An 8,434-nucleotide genomic window follows, 5' to 3' on the forward strand; every position below is an offset into this window, starting at 1 on the left:
ACCTAGGTGTGAAGCCATAAATATGAGGCTGAGCTAAAACCCTGACCAAAAACTCTGGGGTCTATTTTTGCATGAATGGAAAATTCAAGTTAATAGACCCGATTGTGCTTCCTTGCCTTAAGGGTTCTGTGCTTGTTGTTGTGCAAAACTCGTTTATTACTTTTGTTATTTGTGTCATATGATATTGCTGAACTGTATTTTAAGGTTAAATCTTATTTGAATTCTAGATTTCTTAGACAGGGACGCTTTGTTTCTGTTTTATCTCGTCCCTATGAGAATGGATACTATAAAAGTACAGACCGTTGCTGAGTCTGTTATAACATGTAAGCAATAGTTCGAAAAGTTCGGTTTCTCTTTGGTCAATAAAAAAAAGAACAAATAACTTCGTGTACAAACAGCAAGATTAGACTTTAGAACATTGATCCTTTTAGTCTGGACCTGTCGCATGTGGAGTGCCCCTTGAAAATAAAACAGATCAGATGCACCTGGGCATTCAAGTTACATACAAAACTCAATAGTTAAAGGTGGCAGACATTTTATTGCGCATATGGACATATGGGGAAAAAATTTTCCTCAAACTTACACCCGACTCAATCCACCAGTATCCATCTACTGGCGCATGCTTGCGCGCTGTCCGCGTGGGCCCCAACATTGTTGCGTTCTGCTATGTCACTCTTACATGCATAAGACATAACAGCAACATCATGCCGCTTAAGAAATATTGTGGCATATGAGTCGTAGTAGTTGTGGTGCGCGTTCTTAAGAGGTGGGTATTAATAGGGAAGGGTACAGTGCAAATTCCGAGATGAACTGCTAGACCGATGCTGAAACAGTATCCGCCTTCAGTGTGTTCTCAACCCGCCGGGGAAGGCTGGGTCTGGGAGCTCAGTGCCTAGTGTTAATGGCAGCACATCTGCTAGTTTTAAAAAGAAAAGACAAAAGCATTTGGACTCTTTGGCATGATAATTTGGAGCTTTGTCAATGCATTCGAATCGCCCTCTTAGAACATGCTGGACCTCCAACAGTAATGAGTACGATGGTCAGGTGGCCGTTGGCGTGTAGTATAAAAAAAACAAAAAAATCAACCTCAATAAACGCTTGAAAACTGTATGTATCAGTACTCGAATACGTGCGCGTTCACGTTTGTTTAAAGATGTGGGCGATGCAAGAGTGCATTCTCAGTTGACATTCGGTGCACAACTCGGAAGCTATTATGTGCAGCTTGTTCGTCCATGCACTAGTGCTTCAGATGTATAGATTAATTACGTTATGAAAAAAAAAAAAAAAAAAACCTCAATTAATAATCAATAATAAATATATAAATATTAACTTAAATGTTCTCATGTTCTCGTATGTGATGTGATCGCAACATCCTTCTAAACATAAGTATCGTGGGTAGTGCCCTTGTCTGTTGGCTTGGGAAGCTTACTTGTACGGTAGTTAGAAACACGATGGTTTAGTCTGCGTAGTTGGCGAGAGGAACTGATAATACTGATGACTCCCCGCCACCCTCGTACAGAACTGCCGCTCTCAAAAAAAAAAAAACTTCCCGGCGGTTACAGTCCTGATCGTTCATGATGGTAGCGGGTATCGGAGCATACGCGCGTTAAAAAGGTCACACACATACACACACCAGCAGGCAAACATACACGGCCTATTTTCAGCCGGAGTACCCCTGAGCATCGCTAGTCGACGGCATGTGGCATAGGGGGCCCAGGAGCGGGTAAAGGCTGGGCGGACAGGCCGCACCCCCGGACAGCGGATAGGACGGGTGGAAGATGGATTGTACTCGCACGTGAACACATGTTTGGCGATAGTTGGCGGCACTGTAATGGAGAAGAGCCGTCTCTGACTCTAGTTGCCAACGGACACATAAATGATGTACCGTTTCGTTCCCAACACCTCTTCCCTCTGCTTTCATAACGGCCTCGGATCTACTTGCCAGAGTTCTGTAGCAGATCCTCTCCATCTAAGCACAGATACTAATTTCTGAATCCATTTATAACGAATCCTAAACCTATGACGGTCATTTTATTTTATTTTTATTATTTAGCATCGGGGGACACGTAGGGCTGCTGAACATGCGTAGCTAACAGGGGGGACGTTCGAGTCGCGTGGCCGGCTTGCAGGGACTCTAATTGGTCGCAATTAACAAAACATACGCTGACATTGTGGTGATTAGGAATTGAGGAGATGTAGGAATTGCCCGGGTTACAGAGGGCATGAATTTCGGCCGGTCATTTACTCTCGGCCCAGGGGGTTCTGGAGTGGAATCGCGGCTGCATTCACTGTTTTCGATGCCGCATAAAAAAAAAAAAAACAAAAGCAGGCGACCATGCTAAGCAGTCCGGCTCGTATTTTTGTATAGAGTGCTGGCTCGTGGGCATACGCAGGCTGACAAGGTTTTATTTGTAGTGCGGTTAATAAGGCTTCAGAATTGTGGCACACGTCTCTGACAACACAACCGTGGAACCGCTCTCAATCTGAGTTTTCTTTTTGTGCCTCCTTGCTTCCAACAGTAAAAACAATAATATACCTATATAAAACCATATTGGGTAATATTCGCGATACAACTGATAAATGATCAGCGCTCAAAGTTGACGAGCAGCCAGGCTTGTCTCTTTCGATCTCACCCTGCACCCTCATGTCACGTATTCCCACTCACATGCTGTTGTAATCGGACCTGTTCGAATTTATATATTAACTGGCCAACCAGTCACAATCAGTGGACCTAAAAGTAATACTACACATGTTGCAATTTATAAAGCTCTAAACACGCTTACCTCAAGAACACAATGTTTTAATAGTGTACATTTCACTTCGAATTATGGAACAAAGAGATAAAGTGGTCCTTAATATTGGCAATCAAGAAAATATGTGGAGTTTTACGATGAATGAGTGACACATTATCACATCACCGATAGCACGACCTATATCATCCGTGGTTGTTGACAACAAGCTCTCACTTGAGGAAAGGACTGGGTGTCATACACAATTGTGCTACAAAGAAGAACACCGGTTCTATAACGATAACCTGCATAGGCAAGTATCTGTTGCGTACACATGTATCGGTAGGGTGTCTAGTATTAATATATGGACGATTCACCTACCTGATTAGTTTTGTTTGAATAGGTGTGGCTACATAGAATGAGAAACATGTTTGAGTGGGTACACGAGACATGGGTTAGTGGACCCCGCCTGGGACTTATCATTGAACTTTAGGTAAATCAATATACTTTATCTCCCTTAGCAGTGCCTGGTGAAAATGATCAGGCAATAAGGTTGTGGGTAACAAATATGCACTAAATGTAAAAAATAAAACCAATGTCTAGAAAAAATATACAGTAAGTGATGTCCCGTACATACTCTAGGCCTCTAAATATAAATGTTATTACTGATATATCATTAATAGGAGTATAATAATAACTGATATATCTCCATCATATATATACATATAGTTATATGTATAAATACTATAGTTATTAGGGGTCGGTATATCTGTTGGTCCTACATCAATCGGTGCATTAACGAGGCATTTTCTTATTTTTTATTTGTTTGTTTGGTTTTTTTTGTTTTGTGTGTTTTTCCCTGATGCAAGTATAGTATTACCTAGAAGCGTGTTTCAATACAGTTATAACTATAGGTCCCCCCTGGGGCTAAAAGTAGCGACCAGAGGGAGGACGACGAGAAAGATGTGTAGTCTCAGTACACACAGTAGCCACCACAAAATTTGGGGAGCATCGCGGAGGATACAGAAAATGAGTTTCTTTTTTTGTGCCTTGTTCAACACCTTAAAACAGTAATATACCATATAAAACCATATTGCACAGATAACTTGTAAATTATCACGCCAAACTTGATTTTTAGAGGCTGTTTTTCAAATGGGGGTGCACCCTCATTGACTATTCCCCTACAACAGTTGAATAACCGTGGGATCCCACCGTCACACATTAGCCAGGACCGTACACACATGTCATTGGGGAAGAAATTTGGGACCTTACAACGTGTACCAAGGTGGTAGAGATTAAACTCTCTAGCAAATCTGGATCTCTCACAGCAGTCTTAATTAACAGATGGAGTAACAGATTTGATTAGTCGGCAAATTATCACATGACCAGAATAGCCTATATGACATTGTAATAACCATGCGAATCTGCAACACTGCTCGATACCTAACATTAATATATCATAATTTACAGAATGCGATTGCTCACTGAAGAAAGAAAAGTAACACCATATGAAGCTGAAAAAAAGAATTTGGAGTTGAATGCCGGAACATAAGAACTACATCTGACGCCAGTCACGAACCTTTCCTCGAGAGTTGTAATCAACTGAAGATAAAACAATATACATTTAAACTCAAGTTACGATAACAGTGACCACAAACATGTTGCAATGCCAAGACGCTTGCACTAAATTAAAAAAAAAAAAACTATCAAAAGTCAGGAAAAAATATACAGTGTTTGACGCTGTAGTAATACCTCTGATCAGCCACCTAGAGAATGCTATTATATATATATATATATATACATATAGATATATAGATATATATATATATCGATATCTATATGTGTATATATATATATATATCCATTGATCTGTGTTCCCTATCAATGTTGCATAAGGTTGCGTACTCTTAGTTTTGGGACCACACAAGTAATCCTAGTAACCCTCGACTTTTGAAATAACAGTTTAAAATTGCTGGGGTGATCATATCTAACCAGCTTTATGACTACAGAAATGTGTTATCGCACTACAATACTAGACATCGCGGATCTTGTTACGTAACACAAAACATAATTTTCACACACTTATAAATAAAAAAAATAAAAATGAATAAATACCTCTGTATGATCTGATTGATTATTTCAAAGGGTTAATCACGACACACCATTTGATACTTCCATGTCTGGGCAGATTATTGGATTAAACGGGCACTGATAGTCCACCTGACAGAGAGTAATCCAATCCCATGGTTTAATTCAGAAAATTATGAGGTGCTGATGTGCTAACAAGCATAATCACTGAATTAATTGAAACCTTAACTGAACATAGTCCCTGGTGATTCAAGACAAAAATCAGGTAAACTCCACTAGCATCTTGGTGACAACCAGAAATAGAGCGATCTAAAAAACAGGTTGTAGTACTGCTCATTCAGACACAAAGAGGAGATCAAGAATTGGCATGATAGATCTTCAACTAGGGGGGTGGTCCTAGGAGGGGGGATAATAAACGTCTAATTCCAAAGCCCTCATGCCCCACGATGCATGCTTGGGTACAGTCAATAGTTTTAATACCAGCCCACAGGGATTGACTGTTCTTCTCTAAATCGTACTGTCTAAATGCTGTCTTTATGTTTTTCTAGTGTCAAAAAGTAAAATTATGAGTGAACTTTAGGTCGTCTAAGGGACTCGGTTTGGCTGATGACATAACAGGAATTACTTAACACCATCTACCGTCTTGATTGACAGGTTCCATTCAAAGTCTCAATCGTAACAACTATAGCTTATCATGTCTTCGATCCTGATATCCCAGTTATTCTGGCATCCCTAATAACCATGTAGTCTTGATTGTCAAATCCTGGCGATTATGAAGGGGATTTAAAACAGTTTGTGCTACTGCATCGCCCCATAAACATAGCGTCCGCGGTGACAGACCTGGTATATGAATCTCAACAACAATTGCTGACAATTAACAGTATCATGGTCTTTATGCTGGGTAACACCACGGTTTAAAGAGTCCATCTACTGACTATCTTGAACACTTACTCTTCTTTTTATTCGTTAAGCTTTTCTTTTTCTGCTTGGCTCTTACTAATAACCATAGTGCAGATCGAGTTGGATCCTTGTGTTTATTTTGGAGACGCATCACCGGTGTTGCGGCTAATAATGCCCACAAGTGATGTCGCTCGAGCTACGTGCTTCTAAAGTTTTTTGCTTTTTTTAGTCAAGGTCTTTGTGAGTGGTGTGTTCAGTAGCACTCAAAATTAGGTCGATAAAGCACCGTTTGTATTGCTCTCTAGTATCACAGTAGCTGTGGCATAACAGTTAGGTGCAGGAAGGTGACAGACCTTTGGTCAGCGAAGAGCTAGCAGCGATGAACCTCGCATTTCATAACGACTATGTCATTTATCAAAACTTAACTACCAATACTATATAATTTCCTTGGTGCTTTTTTGGCCCATAATTATTGTCGTTTAAAAATACATGGTTGCAGCATCGTCTCACAAAAAAAAAAACAAAAGAAACTATTAGAGGTTACAAAGTGTCTGCTTGGGGGCTGGAGCCCTCTGATAGCAAACACAGCTGATCACCATCATGGGAACGTTCAGGCAAACTAATAAAACATATCATCTAAACGCTGTAATCTCAGTAAGAGCTTCTCTACGTACTCTGACTGAATATAACTGTTTCACAGCTAACATCACGTGAAGTTTGGTAGAGGATCTGTACGAAGAATTGGTGGCGAGTCCTTATAATGCGATTTGAGAGATTAATCTATTCTTTCAGATTCAGTTGATTCTCATCTCAGGCTGGGCTGAAGTCAGGTGTACGTTCTTTGTGTTTCCCTCTTTTCTTTAGAGAAGCTGCTTTATACCCGTCGAGGGTTGTCATTCGACTAATGCTCATTCTCACATTCCATCTTAATATATTACATGCAATTAAGCTCAGTTGCTAGACTTCACACTTGACTTGGTTGGCGCTTCAGTGTTACTGTATCAAGCTTGTAGTGCACATATAAGTGTGTGCACTTAAAACTGAGGATTTTAAGGTGTGGGGTTTAAAGGATTAAAGATGTAAGATGAAAAAAACTGCATGAAAATGTAATTTACTAGCAGTTAAACTGTAATTAATCTGCAACAACAAACTGTAGAAAAACAGTGCAATATAAGCACAACAGTGCTGCCAGTAGGTTACCGTAAATTCAAGGAAAAACTGGAAATATTAGTGAAGGTTCATTGAAAACAGTTATGCAAACTGGATAAGGAGAGTAAATATTGAACTGAACTGTTTTTATTTCTTTTTGCACAAGAGAGATTTGTTAGGTTTTGTTGGAGTCTCTTAGGGTCAACATTTTGTGTTGGAGAGCAGAGACTGGAAGCTTCAGCCAACGATGGACCAGAAACACTGATGATCTGTTGCATGTTGCTTTTGTTTAAAGGCTGTGAATCTCGTGTGGAGTTGCTGATACAGCCATGATCTCTTTACTTAAGCAATTTCAGCACATACATGTGTGCTGTTGCCACGACAAACTGCAAAAGATTTGAGATATATATTAAGAAATATAGCTCAGTGTTGCGTGTCATAACCAATCACACACATGATCTCTGTTGAGCTTAGGAATGTAATGTAATAGTCAGAGGCGTCTAGATGAGTCATGGAGGAAAGCTATTTTTGTTGAGTGTGCACGCTCCTTCGAACTCCTGGACTCTCACGAATTCTCTCTCTCTCTCTCTCTACGATATTTCTTTTTTTTTTTTTTTTTTTGAGAGTGCTTAAACCTCAAACTTAATAGATCTGTGCTAGTAATAATGTTCTCTTCACTCACTTTCTATATATATAATTTATTCAAGGTTTGAATAACCATGGAAATTAAAACGCTATAATTCATAGAGTACCATGATTTTATTATTTACATTGGTGATCACCTGAAATACAAATTCATCCCTATAAAAAAAGTTTGTATTAGCTTCACATGAATACTCCATATCTGGTACTTTCCTAAAAAAAAAGACAGGTTTATGATGTTTGTAGTTCCTGTTAAGTCTGGACGCTACTTGTCACCGCTTCAGTGTCCAAACTTCTGATACCACGAGTAAAAACAACAAAGGAAAAGCTAATACACACTTTCACAATGTGATATAATACTGCTGCAAAAAATTATAATGGACATATACACATTAAGAACATATATTATTTAATTATTTAATTTATTTAATTACTAACTACTACTTCACTATTTGTTTTTGATTTTTTTATTGTTTATTGTATTTGTTTTGTTTTTGATTTTTTTATTTTTTTGTGTATTGATACTAACAATGCTACTACTAGTATTGATTTAATTACTTAATAATAATAACAATATAATAATAATACACACACACACACAATAATAATAATAACAATGTCTAAAACTATTATAATGAAACATTTTATATTTATAATATATTACTTATAATAAATAAATATATAACAACATATGACAAAAGTAATACACAGACATTTTTTTTATTATTTATTCATTGATTTTACATTTACTTATATAATACAATACCCATAATAAATCTATATATTTAAATATGGACTAATATTTTTTTTATTTTATTATTAGCTATTATTATTAATACTAATAATTTGAATGTGAATACATGCAATTATAGACAACTAAATGTGCCTGGATTGTTATTATTATAATTTTATTAGATTTATCAAAT

General features: G+C 38.0%; 1 pseudogene; it reads left to right on the forward strand.

Annotated features, from left to right (window-relative positions):
* Positions 1–8,077: 8,077 nt before the first annotated feature.
* Positions 8,078–8,434, forward strand: part of LOC122135049 — a 2,057-nt pseudogene continuing 1,700 nt past the window's right edge.

Source organism: Cyprinus carpio, chromosome A22 (genome assembly GCF_018340385.1).
Source record: "Cyprinus carpio isolate SPL01 chromosome A22, ASM1834038v1, whole genome shotgun sequence".
Lineage (NCBI taxonomy): Eukaryota > Metazoa > Chordata > Actinopteri > Cypriniformes > Cyprinidae > Cyprinus > Cyprinus carpio.